Raw genomic sequence first — 24094 nt, 5'->3', positions numbered from 1 at the left:
CTTTACCATTCCCACATTGAAGGTCCAGTGTCCTGCCCCAAGTCATAAGTAACCTTTACCTTACCCACATTGAAGGTCCAGTATCTAGCTCCAAGAGTCAAGTAAACTTTACCTTTCCCACACTGAATGTCAGCGACCTAGTGCCAAGAAACACATTGACTTTTCCTTTAACAAATTGAAGATCCAGTATCCAGCTCCAAGACACAAGTCGCCGTTACCTGTCCCACATTGAAGGTTCAGTATCCAGCTCCAAGACACACGTTGCCTTTACTTTTCCCACATTGAAAGTACAGTATCCAGCTTACCTTTCCCACATTGAGGGTCCAGTATCCAGCTGCAAGACACAAATAACCTTTTTCTTTCCCACATTGAAGGTCCAGTGTCCTGCCCCAAGTCATAAGTAACCTTTACCTAACCCACATTGAAGGTCCAGTTTCTAGCTCCAAGAGTCAAGTAAACTTTACCTTTCCCACATTGAATGTCAGCGACCTAGTGCCAAGACACACATTGACTTTACCTTTACCAAATTGAAGATCCAGTATCCAGCACCAAGATTCAAGTAGCCTTTACCTTTCCCAAATTGAAGGTCCAGTATCCAGCTCCAAGAAACACGTAGCCTTCACCTTTACCAAATTGAAGGTCCAGTATCCAGCTCCAAGAAAAACGTGGCCTTTACATTTCCCGCATTGAAGGTCCAGCATCCAGCTCCAAGAAACACGTAGCCTTAACCTTTCACATATTGAAGGTCCAGTATCCAGCTCCAAGACAAATGTTGCCTTTACCTTTACCACATTGAATGTCAGCGACCTAGTGCCAATACACACATTCCCTTTACCGTTACCAAATTGAAGATCCAGTATCCAGCTGCAAGATGCAAGTAGCCTTAACCTTTCCCAAATTGAAGGTCCGGTATCCAGCTCCAAGAACCACGTAGCCTTAACCTTTACCAAATTGAAGATCCAGTATCCAGCTCCAAGACAAAAGTAGCCTTTACTTTTCCCACACTGAAGGTCCAGTATCCAGCCCCAAGACACAAGTAACCTTTCCCACATTGAAGGTCCAGTATCCAGCTCCAAGAAACACGTAGCTTTAACCTTTACCAAATTGAAGGTCCAGTATCCAGCTCCAAGAAAAACGTAGCCTTTACCTTTCCCGCATTGAAGGTCCAGTATCCAGCTCCAAGACACACGTTGCCTTTACCTTTACCACATTGAAAGTCCAGTATCCAGCTCCAAGACACACGTTGCCTTTACTTTTCCCACATTGAAAGTACAGTATCCAGCTTACCTTTCCCACACTGAATGTCAGCGACCTAGTGCCAAGACACACATTGACTTTTCCTTTAACAAATTGAAGATCCAGTATCCAGCTCCAAGACACAAGTCGCCGTTACCTGTCCCACATTGAAGGTTCAGTATCCAGCTCCAAGACACAAGTAGCCTTTACCATTACAAAATTGAAGGTCCAGTATCCAGCTCCAAGACACAAGTAACCTTAACCACATTGAAGGTCCAGTATCCAGCTCCAAGACACACATTGCCTTTACCTTTCCCACATTGAAGGTTCAATATCCAGCTCCAATACACAAGTAGCCTTTCCCTTTACCAAATTGAAGGTCCAGTATCCAGCTCCAAGACACAAGTAACCTTGACCTTTATCACATAGAAGGTCCAGTATCCAGCTCCAAGACACAAGTCGCCTTTACCTTTCCCACTTTGAAGGTCCAGTATCCATCCGCAAGTCATAAGTAACGTTTACATTTCCCACATTGAAGGTCCAGTGTCCTGCCCAAGTCATCAGTAACCTTTACCTTACCAACACTGAAGGTCCAGCATCTAGCTCCAAGAGTCAAGTAAACTTTACCATTCCCACATTGAATGTCAGCGACCGAGTGCCAAGACACACATTGCCTTTACCTTTACCAAATTGAAGATCCAGTATCGAGCTCCAGGATGCAAGTAGCGTTTACCTTTCCCAAATTGAAGGTCCAGTATCCAGCTCCAAGAAACACGTAGCCTTAACCTTTACCAAATTGAAGGTCCAGTATCCAGCCCCAAGACAGAAGTAACCTTTACCAAATTGAAGGTCCAGTATCCAGCCCCAAGACAGAAGTAACCTTTACCACCTTAAAGGTCCAGTATCCAGCTCCAAGACACAAGTCGCGGTTACCTGTCCCACATTGAAGGTTCAGTATCCAGCTCCAAGACACAAGTAGCCTTTACCTTTACCAAATTGAAGGTCCAGTATCCAGCTCCAAGACACAAGTAGCCTTTACCTTTACCACATTGAAGTTCCAGTATCCAGCTCCAAGACACACGTTGCCTTTACCTTTCCCACATTGAAAGTACAGTATCCAGCTCGAAGATTCAAGTAGCCTTTAACTTTCCCACGTTGAAGGTCCAGTATACAGCTCCAAGACATAAGTAGCCTTAACCTTCAGCAAATTGAAGGTCCAGTATCCAGCTCCAAGACACAAGTCGCCGTTACTTTTACCAAACTGAAGGTCCAGTATACAGCTCCAAGACACACGTGGCAACTACCTTTCCCACATTGAAGGTCCAGGATCCAGCTCCAAGACACAAGTAGGCTTTAACTAATTGAACATCCAGTATCCAGCTGCAAGACACAAATAACCTTTACCTTTACCACATTGAAGGTCCGATATCCAGCTCCAAGACACAAGTAGCCTTTACCTTTCCCACGTTGAAGGTCCAGTATTCAGCTCCAAGAGTCAAGTAGAGTTTACCGTTCCCAAATTGAAGGTTCAGTATCCAGCTCCAAGACACAAGTAACCTTAACCACATTGAAGGTCCAGTATACAGCTACAAGACCTGTCGCACATTGAAGTTTCAGTATCCAGCTCCAAGACACAAGTATCCTTTACCTTTACCACAATGAAGGTCCAGTATCCAGCTCCAAGACTCACGTTGCCTTTACCTTTCCCACATTGAAGGTCCAGTATCCATCTGCAAGTCATAAGTAACCTGTACATTTCCCACATTGAAGGTCCAGTGTCCTGCCCCAAGTCATAAGTAACCTTTACCTTACCCACATTGAAGGTCCAGTATCCAGCTCCAAGACACAAGTAGCCTTTACCTTTACCACATTGAAGGTCCAGTATCCAACTCCAAGAAACACGTAGCCTTAACCTTTACCAAATTGAAGGTCCAGTATCCAGCTCCAAGAAAAACGTGGCCTTTACATTTCCCGCATTGAAGGTCCAACATCCAGCTCCAAGAAACACGTAGCCTTAACCTTTCACATATTGAAGGTCCAGTATCCAGCTCCAAGACAAATGTTGCCTTTACCTTTACCACATTGAATGTCAGTGACCTAGTGCCAATACACACATTCCCTTTACCGTTACCAAATTGAAGATCTAGTATCCAGCTGCAAGATGCAAGTAGCCTTAACCTTTCCCAAATTGAAGATCCAGTATCCAGCTCCAAGACACAAGTAGCCTTTACCTTTCCCACATTGAAGGTCCAGTATCCAGCTCCAAGAAACACGTAGCTTTAACCTTTACCAAATTGAAGGTCCAGTATCCAGCTCCAAGAAAAACGTAGCCTTTACCTTTCCCGCATTGAAGGTCCAGTATCCAGCTCCAAGACACACGTTGCCTTTACCTTTCCCACATTGAAAGTACAGTATCCAGCTCGAAGATTCAAGTAGCCTTTAATTTTCCCACATTGATGGTCCAATATCCTGCTCCAAGATGCAAGTAGCCTTTACCTTTCCCAAATTGAAGGTCCAGTATCCAGCTCCAAGAAACACGTAGCTTTAACCTTTACCAAATTGAAGGTCCAGTATCCAGCACCAAGAAAAACGTAGCCTTTACCTTTCCCGCATTGAAGGTCCAGTATCCAGCTCCAAGACACACTTTGCTTTTACATTTGCCAAATTGAAGGTCCAATATCCTGCTCCAAGATGCAAGTAGCCTTTACCTTTCCCAAATTGAAGGTCCAATATCCAGCTCCATGACACAAGTAGCCTTTACCTTTCCCACACTGAAGGTCCAGTGTCCAGCTCCAAGACTCAAGTAACCTTTCCCACATTGAAAGTCCAGTATCCAGCTCCAAGACACAAGTCGCCGTTACCTGTCGCACATTGAAGGTTCAGTATCCAGCTCCAAGACACAAGTAGCTTTACCTTTACAAAATTGAAGGTCCAGTATTCAGCTCCAAGACACAAGTAACCTTTACCTTTACAACATTGAAGGTCCAGTACCCAGCTCCAAGACACAAGTAGCCTTTACCTTTACCACATTGAAAGTCCAGTATCCAGCTCCAAGACACACGTTTCCTTTACTTTTCCCACATTGAAAGTACTGTATCCAGCTTACCTTTCCCACATTGAGGGTCCAGTATCCAGCTGCAAGACACAAATAACCTTTACCTTTCCCACATTGAAGGTCCAGTGTCCTGCCCCAAGTCATAAGTAACCTTTACCTTACCCACATTGAAGGTCCAGTATCTAGCTCCTAGAGTCAAGTGAACTTTACCTTTCCCACATTGAATGTCAGCGACCTAGTGCCAAGACAGACATTGACTTTACCTTTACCAAAATGAAGATCCAGTATGAAGCTCCAAGACACAAGTCGCCGTTACCTGTCCCACATTGAAGATGCAGTATCCAGCTCCAAGACACAAGTCGCCGTTACCTGTGCCACATTGAAGATCCAGTATCCAGCTCCAAGATTAAAGTAGCCTTTAATTATCCCACATTGAAGGTCCAGTATACAGCTCCAAGACATAAGTAGCATTTACCTTTACCACATTGCAGGTCCAATATCCTGCTCCAAGATGCAAGTCGCCGTTACCTATCCCACATTGAAGGTTCAGTATGCAGCTCCAAGACACAAGTAGCCTTTTCCTTTACAAAATTGAAGGTCCAGTATCCAGCTCCAAGACACAAGTAACCTTAACCACATTGAAGGTCCAGTATCCAGCTCCAAGACACACGTTGCCTTTACCTTTGCCACATTGAAGGTCCAATATCCTGCTCCAAGATGCAAGTAGCCTTTACCTTTCCCAAATTGAAGGTCCAATATCCAGCTCCAAGACACAAGTAGCCTTTACCTTTCCCACACTGAAGGTCCAGTATCCAGCTCCAAGGCTCAAGTAAACTTTCCAACATTGAAAGTCCAGTATCCAGCTCCAAGACACAAGTTGCCGTTACCTGTCCCACATTGAAGGTTCAGTATCCAGCTCCAAGACACAAGTAGCTTTACCTTTACAAAATCGATGGTCCAGTATCCAGCTCCAAGACACAAGTAACCTTTACCTTTACCACATTGAAGGTCCAGTATCCAGCTCCAAGACACAGGTAGCCTTTCCCTTTACCACATTGAAAGTCCAGTATCCAGCTCCAAGACACACGTTGCCTTTACTTTTCCCACATTGAAAGTACAGTATCCAGCTTACCTTTCCCACATTGAGGGTCCAGTATCCAGCTGTAAGACACAAATAACCTTTACCATTCCCACATTGAAGGTCCAGTGTCCTGCCCCAAGTCATAAGTAACCTTTACATTACCAACATTGAAGGTCCAGTATCTAGCTCCAAGAGTCAAGTAAACTTTACCTTTCCCACACTGAATGTCAGCGACCTAGTGCCAAGACACACATTGACTTTTCCTTTAACAAATTGAAGATCCAGTATCCAGCTCCAAGACACAAGTCGCCGTTACCTGTCCCACATTGAAAGTTCAGTATACAGCTCCAAGACACAAGTAGCCTTTACCATTACAAAATTGAAGGTCCAGTATCCAGCTCCAAGACACAAGTAACCTTAACCACATTGAAGGTCCAGTATCCAGCTCCATGACACACGTTGCCTTTACTTTTCCCACATTGAAAGTACTGTATCCAGCCTACCTTTCCCACATTGAGGGTCCAGTATCCAGCTGCAAGACACAAATAACCTTTACCTTTCCCACATTGAAGGTCCAGTGTCCTGCCCCAAGTCATAAGTAACCTTTACCTTACCCACATTGAAGGTCCAGTATCTAGCTCCTAGAGTCAAGTAAACTTTACCTTTCCCACATTGAATGTCAGCGACCTAGTGCCAAGACAGACATTGACTTTACCTTTACCCAAATGAAGATCCAGTATGAAGCTCCCTGACACAAATCGCCGTTACCTGTCCCACATTGAAGATCCAGTATACAGCTCCAAGACACAAGTCGCCGTTACCTGTGCCACTGAAGATCCAGTATCCAGCTCCAAGACACAAGTAGCCTTTACCTTTCCCACATTGAGGGTCCAGTATCCAGCTCCAAGACCAAAGTGGACTTTACCTTTCTCACATTGAAGTTCCAGGATCCAGCTCCAAGACACAAGTAGCCTTTACCTTTCCCACATTGAGGGTCCAGTATCCAGCTCCAAGACCTAAGTAGACTTTACCTTTCTCACATTGAAGTTCCAGTATCCAGCTCCAAGACACAAGTAGCCTTTACCTTTCCCACATTGAAGGTCCAGTACCCAGCTCCAAGACCTAAGTAGACTTTACCTTTCTCACATTGAAGTTCCAGTATCCAGCTCCAAGACACAAGTAGCCTTTTCCTTTACAAAATTGAAGGTCCAGTATCCAGCTCCAAGACACAAGTAACCTTAACCACATTGAAGGTCCAGTATCCAGCTCCAAGACACACGTTGCCTTTACCTTTGCCACATTGAAGGTCCAATATCCTGCTCCAAGATGCAAGTAGCCTTTACCTTTCCCAAATTGAAGGTCCAATATCCAGCTCCAAGACACAAGTAGCCTTTACCTTTCCCACACTGAAGGTCCAGTATCCAGCTCCAAGGCTCAAGTAAACTTTCCCACATTGAAAGTCCAGTATCCAGCTCCAAGACACAAGTTGCCGTTACCTGTCCCACATTGAAGGTTCAGTATCCAGCTCCAAGACACAAGTAGCTTTACCTTTACAAAATCGATGGTCCAGTATCCAGCTCCAAGACACAAGTAACCTTTACCTTTACCACATTGAAGGTCCAGTATCCAGCTCCAAGACACAGGTAGCCTTTCCCTTTACCACATTGAAAGTCCAGTATCCAGCTCCAAGACACACGTTGCCTTTACTTTTCCCACATTGAAAGTACAGTATCCAGCTTACCTTTCCCACATTGAGGGTCCAGTATCCAGCTGTAAGACACAAATAACCTTTACCATTCCCACATTGAAGGTCCAGTGTCCTGCCCCAAGTCATAAGTAACCTTTACCTTACCCACATTGAAGGTCCAGTATCTAGCTCCAAGAGTCAAGTAAACTTTACCTTTCCCACACTGAATGTCAGCGACCTAGTGCCAAGAAACACATTGACTTTTCCTTTAACAAATTGAAGATCCAGTATCCAGCTCCAAGACACAAGTCGCCGTTACCTGTCCCACATTGAAGGTTCAGTATCAAGCTCCAAGACACAAGTAGCCTTTACCATTACAAAATTGAAGGTCCAGTATCCAGCTCCAAGACACAAGTAACCTTAACCACATTGAAGGTCCAGTATCCAGCTCCAAGACACACGTTGCCTTTACTTTTCCCACATTGAAAGTACAGTATCCAGCTTACCTTTCCCACATTGAGGGTCCAGTATCCAGCTGCAAGACACAAATAACCTTTTTCTTTCCCACATTGAAGGTCCAGTGTCCTGCCCCAAGTCATAAGTAACCTTTACCTTACCCACATTGAAGGTCCAGTTTCTAGCTCCAAGAGTCAAGTAAACTTTACCTTTCCCACATTGAATGTCAGCGACCTAGTGCCAAGACACACATTGACTTTACCTTTACCAAATTGAAGATCCAGTATCCAGCACCAAGATTCAAGTAGCCTTTACCTTTCCCAAATTGAAGGTCCAGTATCCAGCTCCAAGAAACACGTAGCCTTAACCTTTACCAAATTGAAGGTCCAGTATCCAGCTCCAAGAAAAACGTGGCCTTTACATTTCCCGCATTGAAGGTCCAGCATCCAGCTCCAAGAAACACGTAGCCTTAACCTTTCACATATTGAAGGTCCAGTATCCAGCTCCAAGACAAATGTTGCCTTTACCTTTACCACATTGAATGTCAGCGACCTAGTGCCAATACACACATTCCCTTTACCGTTACCAAATTGAAGATCCAGTATCCAGCTGCAAGATGCAAGTAGCCTTAACCTTTCCCAAATTGAAGGTCCGGTATCCAGCTCCAAGAACCACGTAGCCTTAACCTTTACCAAATTGAAGATCCAGTATCCAGCTCCAAGACACAAGTAGCCTTTACTTTTCCCACACTGAAGGTCCAGTATCCAGCCCCAAGACACAAGTAACCTTTCCCACATTGAAGGTCCAGTATCCAGCTCCAAGAAACACGTAGCTTTAACCTTTACCAAATTGAAGGTCCAGTATCCAGCTCCAAGAAAAACGTAGCCTTTACCTTTCCCGCATTGAAGGTCCAGTATCCAGCTCCAAGACACACGTTGCCTTTACCTTTACCACATTGAAAGTCCAGTATCCAGCTCCAAGACACACGTTGCCTTTACTTTTCCCACATTGAAAGTACAGTATCCAGCTTACCTTTCCCACACTGAATGTCAGCGACCTAGTGCCAAGACACACATTGACTTTTCCTTTAACAAATTGAAGATCCAGTATCCAGCTCCAAGACACAAGTCGCCGTTACCTGTCCCACATTGAAGGTTCAGTATCCAGCTCCAAGACACAAGTAGCCTTTACCATTACAAAATTGAAGGTCCAGTATCCAGCTCCAAGACACAAGTAAACTTAACCACATTGAAGGTCCAGTATCCAGCTCCAAGACACACATTGCCTTTACCTTTCCCACATTGAAGGTTCAATATCCAGCTCCAATACACAAGTAGCCTTTCCCTTTACCAAATTGAAGGTCCAGTATCCAGCTCCAAGACACAAGTAACCTTGACCTTTATCACATAGAAGGTCCAGTATCCAGCTCCAAGACACAAGTCGCCTTTACCTTTCCCACTTTGAAGGTCCAGTATCCATCCGCAAGTCATAAGTAACGTTTACATTTCCCACATTGAAGGTCCAGTGTCCTGCCCAAGTCATCAGTAACCTTTACCTTACCAACATTGAAGGTCCAGCATCTAGCTCCAAGAGTCAAGTAAACTTTACCATTCCCACATTGAATGTCAGCGACCGAGTGCCAAGACACACATTGCCTTTACCTTTACCAAATTGAAGATCCAGTATCGAGCTCCAGGATGCAAGTAGCGTTTACCTTTCCCAAATTGAAGGTCCAGTATCCAGCTCCAAGAAACACGTAGCCTTAACCTTTACCAAATTGAAGGTCCAGTATCCAGCCCCAAGACAGAAGTAACCTTTACCAAATTGAAGGTCCAGTATCCAGCCCCAAGACAGAAGTAACCTTTACCACCTTAAAGGTCCAGTATCCAGCTCCAAGACACAAGTCGCGGTTACCTGTCCCACATTGAAGGTTCAGTATCCAGCTCCAAGACACAAGTAGCCTTTACCTTTACCAAATTGAAGGTCCAGTATCCAGCTCCAAGACACAAGTAGCCTTTACCTTTACCACATTGAAGTTCCAGTATCCAGCTCCAAGACACACGTTGCCTTTACCTTTCCCACATTGAAAGTACAGTATCCAGCTCGAAGATTCAAGTAGCCTTTAACTTTCCCACGTTGAAGGTCCAGTATACAGCTCCAAGACATAAGTAGCCTTAACCTTCAGCAAATTGAAGGTCCAGTATCCAGCTCCAAGACACAAGTCGCCGTTACTTTTACCAAACTGAAGGTCCAGTATACAGCTCCAAGACACACGTGGCAACTACCTTTCCCACATTGAAGGTCCAGGATCCAGCTCCAAGACACAAGTAGGCTTTAACTAATTGAACATCCAGTATCCAGCTGCAAGACACAAATAACCTTTACCTTTACCACATTGAAGGTCCGATATGCAGCTCCAAGACACAAGTAGCCTTTACCTTTCCCACGTTGAAGGTCCAGTATTCAGCTCCAAGAGTCAAGTAGAGTTTACCGTTCCCAAATTGAAGGTTCAGTATCCAGCTCCAAGACACAAGTAACCTTAACCACATTGAAGGTCCAGTATACAGCTACAAGACCTGTCGCACATTGAAGGTTCAGTATCAAGCTCCAAGACACAAGTATCCTTTACCTTTACCACAATGAAGGTCCAGTATCCAGCTCCAAGACACACGTTGCCTTTACCTTTCCCACATTGAAGGTCCAGTATCCATCTGCAAGTCATAAGTAACCTGTACATTTCCCACATTGAAGGTCCAGTGTCATGCCCCAAGTCATAAGTAACCTTTACCTTACCCACATTGAAGGTCCAGTATCCAGCTCCAAGACACAAGTAGCCTTTACCTTTACCACATTGAAGGTCCAGTATCCAACTCCAAGAAACACGTAGCCTTAACCTTAACCAAATTGAAGGTCCAGTATCCAGCTCCAAGAAAAACGTGGCCTTTAAATTTCCCGCATTGAAGGTCCAACATCCAGCTCCAAGAAACACGTAGCCTTAACCTTTCACATATTGAAGGTCCAGTATCCAGCTCCAAGACAAATGTTGCCTTTACCTTTACCACATTGAATGTCAGTGACCTAGTGCCAATACACACATTCCCTTTACCGTTACCAAATTGAAGATCTAGTATCCAGCTGCAAGATGCAAGTAGCCTTAACCTTTCCCAAATTGAAGATCCAGTATCCAGCTCCAAGACACAAGTAGCCTTTACCTTTCCCACACTGAAGGTCCAGTATCCAGCCCCAAGACACAAGTAACCTTTCCCACATTGAAGGTCCAGTATCCAGCTCCAAGAAACACGTAGCTTTAACCTTTACCAAATTGAAGGTCCAGTACCCAGCTCCAAGAAAAACGTAGCCTTTACCTTTCCCGCATTGAAGGTCCAGTATCCAGCTCCAAGACACACGTTGCCTTTACCTTTCCCACATTGAAAGTACAGTATCCAGCTCGAAGATTCAAGTAGCCTTTAATTTTCCCACATTGATGGTCCAATATCCTGCTCCAAGATGCAAGTAGCCTTTACCTTTCCCAAATTGAAGGTCCAGTATCCAGCTCCAAGAAACACGTAGCTTTAACCTTTACCAAATTGAAGGTCCAGTATCCAGCACCAAGAAAAACGTAGCCTTTACCTTTCCCGCATTGAAGGTCCAGTATCCAGCTCCAAGACACACTTTGCTTTTACATTTGCCAAATTGAAGGTCCAATATCCTGCTCCAAGATGCAAGTAGCCTTTACCTTTCCCAAATTGAAGGTCCAATATCCAGCTCCATGACACAAGTAGCCTTTACCTTTCCCACACTGAAGGTCCAGTGTCCAGCTCCAAGACTCAAGTAACCTTTCCCACATTGAAAGTCCTGTATCCAGCTCAAAGACACAAGTCGCCGTTACCTGTCGCACATTGAAGGTTCAGTATCCAGCTCCAAGACACAAGTAGCTTTACCTTTACAAAATTGAAGGTCCAGTATTCAGCTACAAGACACAAGTAACCTTTACCTTTACAACATTGAAGGTCCAGTACCCAGCTCCAAGACACAAGTAGCCTTTACCTTTACCACATTGAAAGTCCAGTATCCAGCTCCAAGACACACGTTGCCTTTACTTTTCCCACATTGAAAGTACTGTATCCAGCTTACCTTTCCCACATTGAGGGTCCAGTATCCAGCTGCAAGACACAAATAACCTTTACCTTTCCCACATTGAAGGTCCAGTGTCCTGCCCCAAGTCATAAGTAACCTTTACCTTACCCACATTGAAGGTCCAGTATCTAGCTCCTAGAGTCAAGTGAACTTTACCTTTCCCACATTGAATGTCAGCGACCTAGTGCCAAGACAGACATTGACTTTACCTTTACCAAAATGAAGATCCAGTATGAAGCTCCAAGACACAAGTCGCCGTTACCTGTCCCACATTGAAGATGCAGTATCCAGCTCCAAGACACAAGTCGCCGTTACCTGTGCCACATTGAAGATCCAGTATCCAGCTCCAAGATTAAAGTCGCCTTTAATTATCCCACATTGAAGGTCCAGTATACAGCTCCAAGACATAAGTAGCATTTACCTTTACCACATTGCAGGTCCAATATCCTGCTCCAAGATGCAAGTCGCCGTTACCTATCCCACATTGAAGGTTCAGTATGCAGCTCCAAGACACAAGTAGCCTTTTCCTTTACAAAATTGAAGGTCCAGTATCCAGCTCCAAGACACAAGTAACCTTAACCACATTGAAGGTCCAGTATCCAGCTCCAAGACACACGTTGCCTTTACCTTTGCCACATTGAAGGTCCAATATCCTGCTCCAAGATGCAAGTAGCCTTTACCTTTCCCAAATTGAAGGTCCAATATCCAGCTCCAAGACACAAGTAGCCTTTACCTTTCCCACACTGAAGGTCCAGTATCCAGCTCCAAGGCTCAAGTAAACTTTCCAACATTGAAAGTCCAGTATCCAGCTCCAAGACACAAGTTGCCGTTACCTGTCCCACATTGAAGGTTCAGTATCCAGCTCCAAGACACAAGTAGCTTTACCTTTACAAAATCGATGGTCCAGTATCCAGCTCCAAGACACAAGTAACCTTTACCTTTACCACATTGAAGGTCCAGTATCCAGCTCCAAGACACAGGTAGCCTTTCCCTTTACCACATTGAAAGTCCAGTATCCAGCTCCAAGACACACGTTGCCTTTACTTTTCCCACATTGAAAGTACAGTATCCAGCTTACCTTTCCCACATTGAGGGTCCAGTATCCAGCTGTAAGACACAAATAACCTTTACCATTCCCACATTGAAGGTCCAGTGTCCTGCCCCAAGTCATAAGTAACCTTTACATTACCCACATTGAAGGTCCAGTATCTAGCTCCAAGAGTCAAGTAAACTTTACCTTTCCCACACTGAATGTCAGCGACCTAGTGCCAAGACACACATTGACTTTTCCTTTAACAAATTGAAGATCCAGTATCCAGCTCCAAGACACAAGTCGCCGTTACCTGTCCCACATTGAAGGTTCAGTATACAGCTCCAAGACACAAGTAGCCTTTACCATTACAAAATTGAAGGTCCAGTATCCAGCTCCAAGACACAAGTAACCTTAACCACATTGAAGGTCCAGTATCCAGCTCCATGACACACGTTGCCTTTACCTTTACCACATTGAAAGTCCAGTATCGAGCTCCAAGACACACGTTGCCTTTACTTTTCCCACATTGAAAGTACTGTATCCAGCTTACCTTTCCCACATTGAGGGTCCAGTATCCAGCTGCAAGACACAAATAACCTTTACCTTTCCCACATTGAAGGTCCAGTGTCCTGCCCCAAGTCATAAGTAACCTTTACCTTACCCACATTGAAGGTCCAGTATCTAGCTCCTAGAGTCAAGTAAACTTTACCTTTCCCACATTGAATGTCAGCGACCTAGTGCCAAGACAGACATTGACTTTACCTTTACCAAAATGAAGATCCAGTATGAAGCTCCCTGACACAAGTCGCCGTTACCTGTCCCACATTGAAGATCCAGTATCCAGCTCCAAGACACAAGTCGCCGTTACCTGTGCCACTGAAGATCCAGTATCCAGCTCCAAGACACAAGTAGCCTTTACCTTTCCCACATTGAGGGTCCAGTATCCAGCTCCAAGACCAAAGTGGACTTTACCTTTCTCACATTGAAGTTCCAGGATCCAGCTCCAAGACACAAGTAGCCTTTACCTTTCCCACATTGAGGGTCCAGTATCCAGCTCCAAGACCTAAGTAGACTTTACCTTTCTCACATTGAAGTTCCAGTATCCAGCTCCAAGACACAAGTAGCCTTTACCTTTCCCACATTGAAGGTCCAGTACCCAGCTCCAAGACACAAGTCGCCGTTATCTATCCCACATTGAAGGTTCAGTATGCAGCTCCAAGACACAAGTAGCCTTTTCCTTTACAAAATTGAAGGTCCAGTATCCAGCTCCAAGACACAAGTAACCTTAACCACATTGAAGGTCCAGTATCCAGCTCCAAGACACACGTTGCCTTTACCTTTGCCACATTGAAGGTCCAATATCCTGCTCCAAGATGCAAGTAGCCTTTACCTTTCCCAAATTGAAGGTCCAATATCCAGCTCCAAGACACAAGTAGCCTTTACCTTTCCCACACTGAAGGTCCAGTATCCAGCTCCAAGGCTCAAGTAAACTTTCCAACATTGAAAGTCCAGTATCCAGCTCCAAGACACAAGTTGCCGTTACCTGTCCCACATTGAAGGTTCAGTATCCAGCTCCAAGACACAAGTAGCTTTACCTTTACAAAATCGATGGTCCAGTATCCAGCTCCAAGACACAAGTAACCTTTACCTTTACCACATTGAAGGTCCAGTATCCAGCTCCAAGACACAGGTAGCCTTTCCCTTTACCACACTGAAAGTCCAGTATCCAGCTCCAAGACACACGTTGCCTTTACTTTTCCCACATTGAAAGTACAGTATCCAGCTTACCTTTCCCACATTGAGGGTCCAGTATCCAGCTGTAAGACACAAATAACCTTTACCATTCCCACATTGAAGGTCCAGTGTCCTGCCCCAAGTCATAAGTAACCTTTACCTTACCCACATTGAAGGTCCAGTATCTAGCTCCAAGAGTCAAGTAAACTTTACCTTTCCCACACTGAATGTCAGCGACCTAGTGCCAAGAAACACATTGACTTTTCCTTTAACAAATTGAAGATCCAGTATCCAGCTCCAAGACACAAGTCGCCGTTACCTGTCCCACATTGAAGGTTCAGTATCCAGCTCCAAGACACAAGTAACCTTAACCACATTGAAGGTCCAGTATCCAGCTCCAAGACACACGTTGCCTTTACTTTTCCCACATTGAAAGTACAGTATCCAGCTTACCTTTCCCACATTGAGGGTCCAGTATCCAGCTGCAAGACACAAATAACCTTTTTCTTTCCCACATTGAAGGTCCAGTGTCCTGCCCCAAGTCATAAGTAACCTTTACCTAACCCACATTGAAGGTCCAGTTTCTAGCTCCAAGAGTCAAGTAAACTTTACCTTTCCCACATTGAATGTCAGCGACCTAGTGCCAAGACACACATTGACTTTACCTTTACCAAATTGAAGATCCAGTATCCAGCACCAAGATTCAAGTAGCCTTTACCTTTCCCAAATTGAAGGTCCAGTATCCAGCTCCAAGAAACACGTAGCCTTCACCTTTACCAAATTGAAGGTCCAGTATCCAGCTCCAAGAAAAACGTGGCCTTTACATTTCCCGCATTGAAGGTCCAGCATCCAGCTCCAAGAAACACGTAGCCTTAACCTTTCACATATTGAAGGTCCAGTATCCAGCTCCAAGACAAATGTTGCCTTTACCTTTACCACATTGAATGTCAGCGACCTAGTGCCAATACACACATTCCCTTTACCGTTACCAAATTGAAGATCCAGTATCCAGCTGCAAGATCCAAGTAGCCTTAACCTTTCCCAAATTGAAGGTCCGGTATCCAGCTCCAAGAACCACGTAGCCTTAACCTTTACCAAATTGAAGATCCAGTATCCAGCTCCAAGACACAAGTAGCCTTTACTTTTCCCACACTGAAGGTCCAGTATCCAGCCCCAAGACACAAGTAACCTTTCCCACATTGAAGGTCCAGTATCCAGCTCCAAGAAACACGTAGCTTTAACCTTTACCAAATTGAAGGTCCAGTATCCAGCTCCAAGAAAAACGTAGCCTTTACCTTTCCCGCATTGAAGGTCCAGTATCCAGCTCCAAGACACACGTTGCCTTTACCTTTACCACATTGAAAGTCCAGTATCCAGCTCCAAGACACACGTTGCCTTTACTTTTCCCACATTGAAAGTACAGTATCCAGCTTACCTTTCCCACACTGAATGTCAGCGACCTAGTGCCAAGACACACATTGACTTTTCCTTTAACAAATTGAAGATCCAGTATCCAGCTCCAAGACACAAGTCGCCGTTACCTGTCCCACATTGAAGGTTCAGTATCCAGCTCCAAGACACAAGTAGCCTTTACCATTACAAAATTGAAGGTCCAGTATCCAGCTCCAAGACACAAGTAACCTTAACCACATTGAAGGTCCAGTATCCAGCTCCAAGACACACATTGCCTTTACCTTTCCCACATTGAAGGTTCAATATCCAGCTCCAATACACAAGTAGCCTTTCCCTTTACCAAATTGAAGGTCCAGTATCCAGCTCCAAGACACAAGTAACCTTGACCTTTATCACATAGAAGGTCCAGTATCCAGCTCCAAGACACAAGTCGCCTTTACCTTTCCCACTTTGAAGGTCCAGTATCCATCCGCAAGTCATAAGTAACGTTTACATTTCCCACATTGAAGGTCCAGTGTCCTGCCCAAGTCATCAGTAACCTTTACCTTACCAACATTGAAGGTCCAGCATCTAGCTCCAAGAGTCAAGTAAACTTTACCATTCCCACATTGAATGTCAGCGACCGAGTGCCAAGACACACATTGCCTTTACCTTTACCAAATTGAAGATCCAGTATCGAGCTCCAGGATGAGAGTAGCGTTTACCTTTCCCAAATTGAAGGTCCAGTATCCAGCTCCAAGAAACACGTAGCCTTAACCTTTACCAAATTGAAGGTCCAGTATCCAGCCCCAAGACAGAAGTAACCTTTACCAAATTGAAGGTCCAGTATCCAGCCCCAAGACAGAAGTAACCTTTACCACCTTAAAGGTCCAGTATCCAGCTCCAAGACACAAGTCGCGGTTACCTGTCCCACATTGAAGGTTCAGTATCCAGCTCCAAGACACAAGTAGCCTTTACCTTTACCAAATTGAAGGTCCAGTATCCAGCTCCAAGACACAAGTAGCCTTTACCTTTACCACATTGAAGTTCCAGTATCCAGCTCCAAGACACACGTTGCCTTTACCTTTCCCACATTGAAAGTACAGTATCCAGCTCGAAGATTCAAGTAGCCTTTAACTTTCCCACGTTGAAGGTCCAGTATACAGCTCCAAGACATAAGTAGCCTTAACCTTCAGCAAATTGAAGGTCCAGTATCCAGCTCCAAGACACAAGTCGCCGTTACTTTTACCAAACTGAAGGTCCAGTATACAGCTCCAAGACACACGTGGCAACTACCTTTCCCACATTGAAGGTCCAGGATCCAGCTCCAAGACACAAGTAGGCTTTAACTAATTGAACATCCAGTATCCAGCTGCAAGACACAAATAACCTTTACCTTTACCACATTGAAGGTCCGATATCCAGCTCCAAGACACAAGTAGCCTTTACCTTTCCCACGTTGAAGGTCCAGTATTCAGCTCCAAGAGTCAAGTAGAGTTTACCGTTCCCAAATTGAAGGTTCAGTATCCAGCTCCAAGACACAAGTAACCTTAACCACATTGAAGGTCCAGTATCCAGCTCCAAGACACACATTGCCTTTACCTTTCCCACATTGAAGGTTCAATATCCAGCTCCAATACACAAGTAGCCTTTCCCTTTACCAAATTGAAGGTCCAGTATCCAGCTCCAAGACACAAGTAACCTTGACCTTTATCACATAGAAGGTCCAGTATCCAGCTCCAAGACACAAGTCGCCTTTACCTTTCCCACTTTGAAGGTCCAGTATCCATCCGCAAGTCATAAGTAACGTTTACATTTCCCACATTGAAGGTCCAGTGTCCTGCCCAAGTCATCAGTAACCTTTACCTTACCAACATTGAAGGTCCAGCATCTAGCTCCAAGAGTCAAGTAAACTTTACCATTCCCACATTGAATGTCAGCGACCGAGTGCCAAGACACACATTGCCTTTACCTTTACCAAATTGAAGATCCAGTATCGAGCTCCAGGATGCAAGTAGCGTTTACCTTTCCCAAATTGAAGGTCCAGTATCCAGCTCCAAGAAACACGTAGCCTTAACCTTTACCAAATTGAAGGTCCAGTATCCAGCCCCAAGACAGAAGTAACCTTTACCAAATTGAAGGTCCAGTATCCAGCCCCAAGACAGAAGTAACCTTTACCACCTTAAAGGTCCAGTATCCAGCTCCAAGACACAAGTCGCGGTTACCTGTCCCACATTGAAGGTTCAGTATCCAGCTCCAAGACACAAGTAGCCTTTACCTTTACCAAATTGAAGGTCCAGTATCCAGCTCCAAGACACAAGTAGCCTTTACCTTTACCACATTGAAGTTCCAGTATCCAGCTCCAAGACACACGTTGCCTTTACCTTTCCCACATTGAAAGTACAGTATCCAGCTCGAAGATTCAAGTAGCCTTTAACTTTCCCACGTTGAAGGTCCAGTATACAGCTCCAAGACATAAGTAGCCTTAACCTTCAGCAAATTGAAGGTCCAGTATCCAGCTCCAAGACACAAGTCGCCGTTACTTTTACCAAACTGAAGGTCCAGTATACAGCTCCAAGACACACGTGGCAACTACCTTTCCCACATTGAAGGTCCAGGATCCAGCTCCAAGACACAAGTAGGCTTTAACTAATTGAACATCCAGTATCCAGCTGCAAGACACAAATAAACTTTACCTTTACCACATTGAAGGTCCGATATCCAGCTCCAAGACACAAGTAGCCTTTACCTTTCCCACGTTGAAGGTCCAGTATTCAGCTCCAAGAGTCAAGTAGAGTTTACCGTTCCCAAATTGAAGGTTCAGTATCCAGCTCCAAGACACAAGTAACCTTAACCACATTGAAGGTCCAGTATCCAGCTCCAAGACACACATTGCCTTTACCTTTCCCACATTGAAGGTTCAATATCCAGCTCCAATACACAAGTAGCCTTTCCCTTTACCAAATTGAAGGTCCAGTATCCAGCTCCAAGACACAAGTAACCTTGACCTTTATCACATAGAAGGTCCAGTATCCAGCTCCAAGACACAAGTCGCCTTTACCTTTCCCACTTTGAAGGTCCAGTATCCATCCGCAAGTCATAAGTAACGTTTACATTTCCCACATTGAAGGTCCAGTGTCCTGCCCAAGTCATCAGTAACCTTTACCTTACCAACATTGAAGGTCCAGCATCTAGCTCCAAGAGTCAAGTAAACTTTACCTTTCCCACATTGAATGTCAGCGACCTAGTGCCAAGACAGACATTGACTTTACCTTTACCAAAATGAAGATCCAGTATGAAGCTCCCTGACACAAGTCGCCGTTACCTGTCCCACATTGAAGATCCAGTATCCAGCTCCAAGACACAAGTCGCCGTTACCTGTGCCACTGAAGATCCAGTATCCAGCTCCAAGACACAAGTAGCCTTTACCTTTCCCACATTGAGGGTCCAGTATCCAGCTCCAAGACCAAAGTGGACTTTACCTTTCTCACATTGAAGTTCCAGGATCCAGCTCCAAGACACAAGTAGCCTTTACCTTTCCCACATTGAGGGTCCAGTATCCAGCTCCAAGACCTAAGTAGACTTTACCTTTCTCACATTGAAGTTCCAGTATCCAGCTCCAAGACACAAGTAGCCTTTACCTTTCCCACATTGAAGGTCCAGTACCCAGCTCCAAGACACAAGTCGCCGTTATCTATCCCACATTGAAGGTTCAGTATGCAGCTCCAAGACACAAGTAGCCTTTTCCTTTACAAAATTGAAGGTCCAGTATCCAGCTCCAAGACACAAGTAACCTTAACCACATTGAAGGTCCAGTATCCAGCTCCAAGACACACGTTGCCTTTACCTTTGCCACATTGAAGGTCCAATATCCTGCTCCAAGATGCAAGTAGCCTTTACCTTTCCCAAATTGAAGGTCCAATATCCAGCTCCAAGACACAAGTAGCCTTTACCTTTCCCACACTGAAGGTCCAGTATCCAGCTCCAAGGCTCAAGTAAACTTTCCCACATTGAAAGTCCAGTATCCAGCTCCAAGACACAAGTTGCCGTTACCTGTCCCACATTGAAGGTTCAGTATCCAGCTCCAAGACACAAGTAGCTTTACCTTTACAAAATCGATGGTCCAGTATCCAGCTCCAAGACACAAGTAACCTTTACCTTTACCACATTGAAAGTCCAGTATCCAGCTCCAAGACACACGTTGCCTTTACTTTTCCCACATTGAAAGTACAGTATCCAGCTTACCTTTCCCACATTGAGGGTCCAGTATCCAGCTGTAAGACACAAATAACCTTTACCATTCCCACATTGAAGGTCCAGTGTCCTGCCCCAAGTCATAAGTAACCTTTACCTTACCCACATTGAAGGTCCAGTATCTAGCTCCAAGAGTCAAGTAAACTTTACCTTTCCCACACTGAATGTCAGCGACCTAGTGCCAAGAAACACATTGACTTTTCCTTTAACAAATTGAAGATCCAGTATCCAGCTCCAAGACACAAGTCGCCGTTACCTGTCCCACATTGAAGGTTCAGTATCAAGCTCCAAGACACAAGTAGCCTTTACCATTACAAAATTGAAGGTCCAGTATCCAGCTCCAAGACACAAGTAACCTTAACCACATTGAAGGTCCAGTATCCAGCTCCAAGACACACGTTGCCTTTACTTTTCCCACATTGAAAGTACAGTATCCAGCTTACCTTTCCCACATTGAGGGTCCAGTATCCAGCTGCAAGACACAAATAACCTTTTTCTTTCCCACATTGAAGGTCCAGTGTCCTGCCCCAAGTCATAAGTAACCTTTACCTTACCCACATTGAAGGTCCAGTTTCTAGCTCCAAGAGTCAAGTAAACTTTACCTTTCCCACATTGAATGTCAGCGACCTAGTGCCAAGACACACATTGACTTTACCTTTACCAAATTGAAGATCCAGTATCCAGCACCAAGATTCAAGTAGCCTTTACCTTTCCCAAATTGAAGGTCCAGTATCCAGCTCCAAGAAACACGTAGCCTTAACCTTTACCAAATTGAAGGTCCAGTATCCAGCTCCAAGAAAAACGTGGCCTTTACATTTCCCGCATTGAAGGTCCAGCATCCAGCTCCAAGAAACACGTAGCCTTAACCTTTCACATATTGAAGGTCCAGTATCCAGCTCCAAGACAAATGTTGCCTTTACCTTTACCACATTGAATGTCAGCGACCTAGTGCCAATACACACATTCCCTTTACCGTTACCAAATTGAAGATCCAGTATCCAGCTGCAAGATGCAAGTAGCCTTAACCTTTCCCAAATTGAAGGTCCGGTATCCAGCTCCAAGAACCACGTAGCCTTAACCTTTACCAAATTGAAGATCCAGTATCCAGCTCCAAGACACAAGTAGCCTTTACTTTTCCCACACTGAAGGTCCAGTATCCAGCCCCAAGACACAAGTAACCTTTCCCACATTGAAGGTCCAGTATCCAGCTCCAAGAAACACGTAGCTTTAACCTTTACCAAATTGAAGGTCCAGTATCCAGCTCCAAGAAAAACGTAGCCTTTACCTTTCCCGCATTGAAGGTCCAGTATCCAGCTCCAAGACACACGTTGCCTTTACCTTTACCACATTGAAAGTCCAGTATCCAGCTCCAAGACACACGTTGCCTTTACTTTTCCCACATTGAAAGTACAGTATCCAGCTTACCTTTCCCACACTGAATGTCAGCGACCTAGTGCCAAGACACACATTGACTTTTCCTTTAACAAATTGAAGATCCAGTATCCAGCTCCAAGACACAAGTCGCCGTTACCTGTCCCACATTGAAGGTTCAGTATCCAGCTCCAAGACACAAGTAGCCTTTACCATTACAAAATTGAAGGTCCAGTATCCAGCTCCAAGACACAAGTAACCTTAACCACATTGAAGGTCCAGTATCCAGCTCCAAGACACACATTGCCTTTACCTTTCCCACATTGAAGGTTCAATATCCAGCTCCAATACACAAGTAGCCTTTCCCTTTACCAAATTGAAGGTCCAGTATCCAGCTCCAAGACACAAGTAACCTTGACCTTTATCACATAGAAGGTCCAGTATCCAGCTCCAAGACACAAGTCGCCTTTACCTTTCCCACTTTGAAGGTCCAGTATCCATCCGCAAGTCATAAGTAACGTTTACATTTCCCACATTGAAGGTCCAGTGTCCTGCCCAAGTCATCAGTAACCTTTACCTTACCAACATTGAAGGTCCAGCATCTAGCTCCAAGAGTCAAGTAAACTTTACCATTCCCACATTGAATGTCAGCGACCGAGTGCCAAGACACACATTGCCTTTACCTTTACCAAATTGAAGATCCAGTATCGAGCTCCAGGATGCAAGTAGCGTTTACCTTTCCCAAATTGAAGGTCCAGTATCCAGCTCCAAGAAACACGTAGCCTTAACCTTTACCAAATTGAAGGTCCAGTATCCAGCCCCAAGACAGAAGTAACCTTTACCAAATTGAAGGTCCAGTATCCAGCCCCAAGACAGAAGTAACCTTTACCACCTTAAAGGTCCAGTATCCAGCTCCAAGACACAAGTCGCGGTTACCTGTCCCACATTGAAGGTTCAGTATCCAGCTCCAAGACACAAGTAGCCTTTACCTTTACCAAATTGAAGGTCCAGTATCCAGCTCCAAGACACAAGTAGCCTTTACCTTTACCACATTGAAGTTCCAGTATCCAGCTCCAAGACACACGTTGCCTTTACCTTTCCCACATTGAAAGTACAGTATCCAGCTCGAAGATTCAAGTAGCCTTTAACTTTCCCACGTTGAAGGTCCAGTATACAGCTCCAAGACATAAGTAGCCTTAACCTTCAGCAAATTGAAGATCCAGTATCCAGCTCCAAGACACAAGTCGCCGTTACTTTTACCAAACTGAAGGTCCAGTATACAGCTCCAAGACACACGTGGCAACTACCTTTCCCACATTGAAGGTCCAGGATCCAGCTCCAAGACACAAGTAGGCTTTAACTAATTGAACATCCAGTATCCAGCTGCAAGACACAAATAACCTTTACCTTTACCACATTGAAGGTCCGATATCCAGCTCCAAGACACAAGTAGCCTTTACCTTTCCCACGTTGAAGGTCCAGTATTCAGCTCCAAGAGTCAAGTAGAGTTTACCGTTCCCAAATTGAAGGTTCAGTATCCAGCTCCAAGACACAAGTAACCTTAACCACATTGAAGGTCCAGTATACAGCTACAAGACCTGTCGCACATTGAAGGTTCAGTATCAAGCTCCAAGACACAAGTATCCTTTACCTTTACCACAATGAAGGTCCAGTATCCAGCTCCAAGACACACGTTGCCTTTACCTTTCCCACATTGAAGGTCCAGTATCCATCTGCAAGTCATAAGTAACCTGTACATTTCCCACATTGAAGGTCCAGTGTCCTGCCCCAAGTCATAAGTAACCTTTACCTTACCCACATTGAAGGTCCAGTATCCAGCTCCAAGACACAAGTAGCCTTTACCTTTACCACATTGAAGGTCCAGTATCCAACTCCAAGAAACACGTAGCCTTAACCTTTACCAAATTGAAGGTCCAGTATCCAGCTCCAAGAAAAACGTGGCCTTTAAATTTCCCGCATTGAAGGTCCAACATCCAGCTCCAAGAAACACGTAGCCTTAACCTTTCACATATTGAAGGTCCAGTATCCAGCTCCAAGACAAATGTTGCCTTTACCTTTACCACATTGAATGTCAGTGACCTAGTGCCAATACACACATTCCCTTTACCGTTACCAAATTGAAGATCTAGTATCCAGCTGCAAGATGCAAGTAGCCTTAACCTTTCCCAAATTGAAGATCCAGTATCCAGCTCCAAGACACAAGTAGCCTTCACCTTTCCCACACTGAAGGTCCAGTATCCAGCCCCAAGACACAAGTAACCTTTCCCACATTGAAGGTCCAGTATCCAGCTCCAAGAAACACGTAGCTTTAACCTTTACCAAATTGAAGGTCCAGTACCCAGCTCCAAGAAAAACGTAGCCTTTACCTTTCCCGCATTGAAGGTCCAGTATCCAGCTCCAAGACACACGTTGCCTTTACCTTTCCCACATTGAAAGTACAGTATCCAGCTCGAAGATTCAAGTAGCCTTTAATTTTCCCACATTGATGGTCCAATATCCTGCTCCAAGATGCAAGTAGCCTTTACCTTTCCCAAATTGAAGGTCCAGTATCCAGCTCCAAGAAACACGTAGCTTTAACCTTTACCAAATTGAAGGTCCAGTATCCAGCACCAAGAAAAACGTAGCCTTTACCTTTCC

The sequence above is a fragment of the Narcine bancroftii genome, chromosome 1 (genome assembly GCF_036971445.1).
Source record: "Narcine bancroftii isolate sNarBan1 chromosome 1, sNarBan1.hap1, whole genome shotgun sequence".
NCBI lineage: Eukaryota > Metazoa > Chordata > Chondrichthyes > Torpediniformes > Narcinidae > Narcine > Narcine bancroftii.
The sequence above is the reverse complement of the archived record's forward strand: the minus strand, read 5'-3'. Positions refer to the sequence as shown.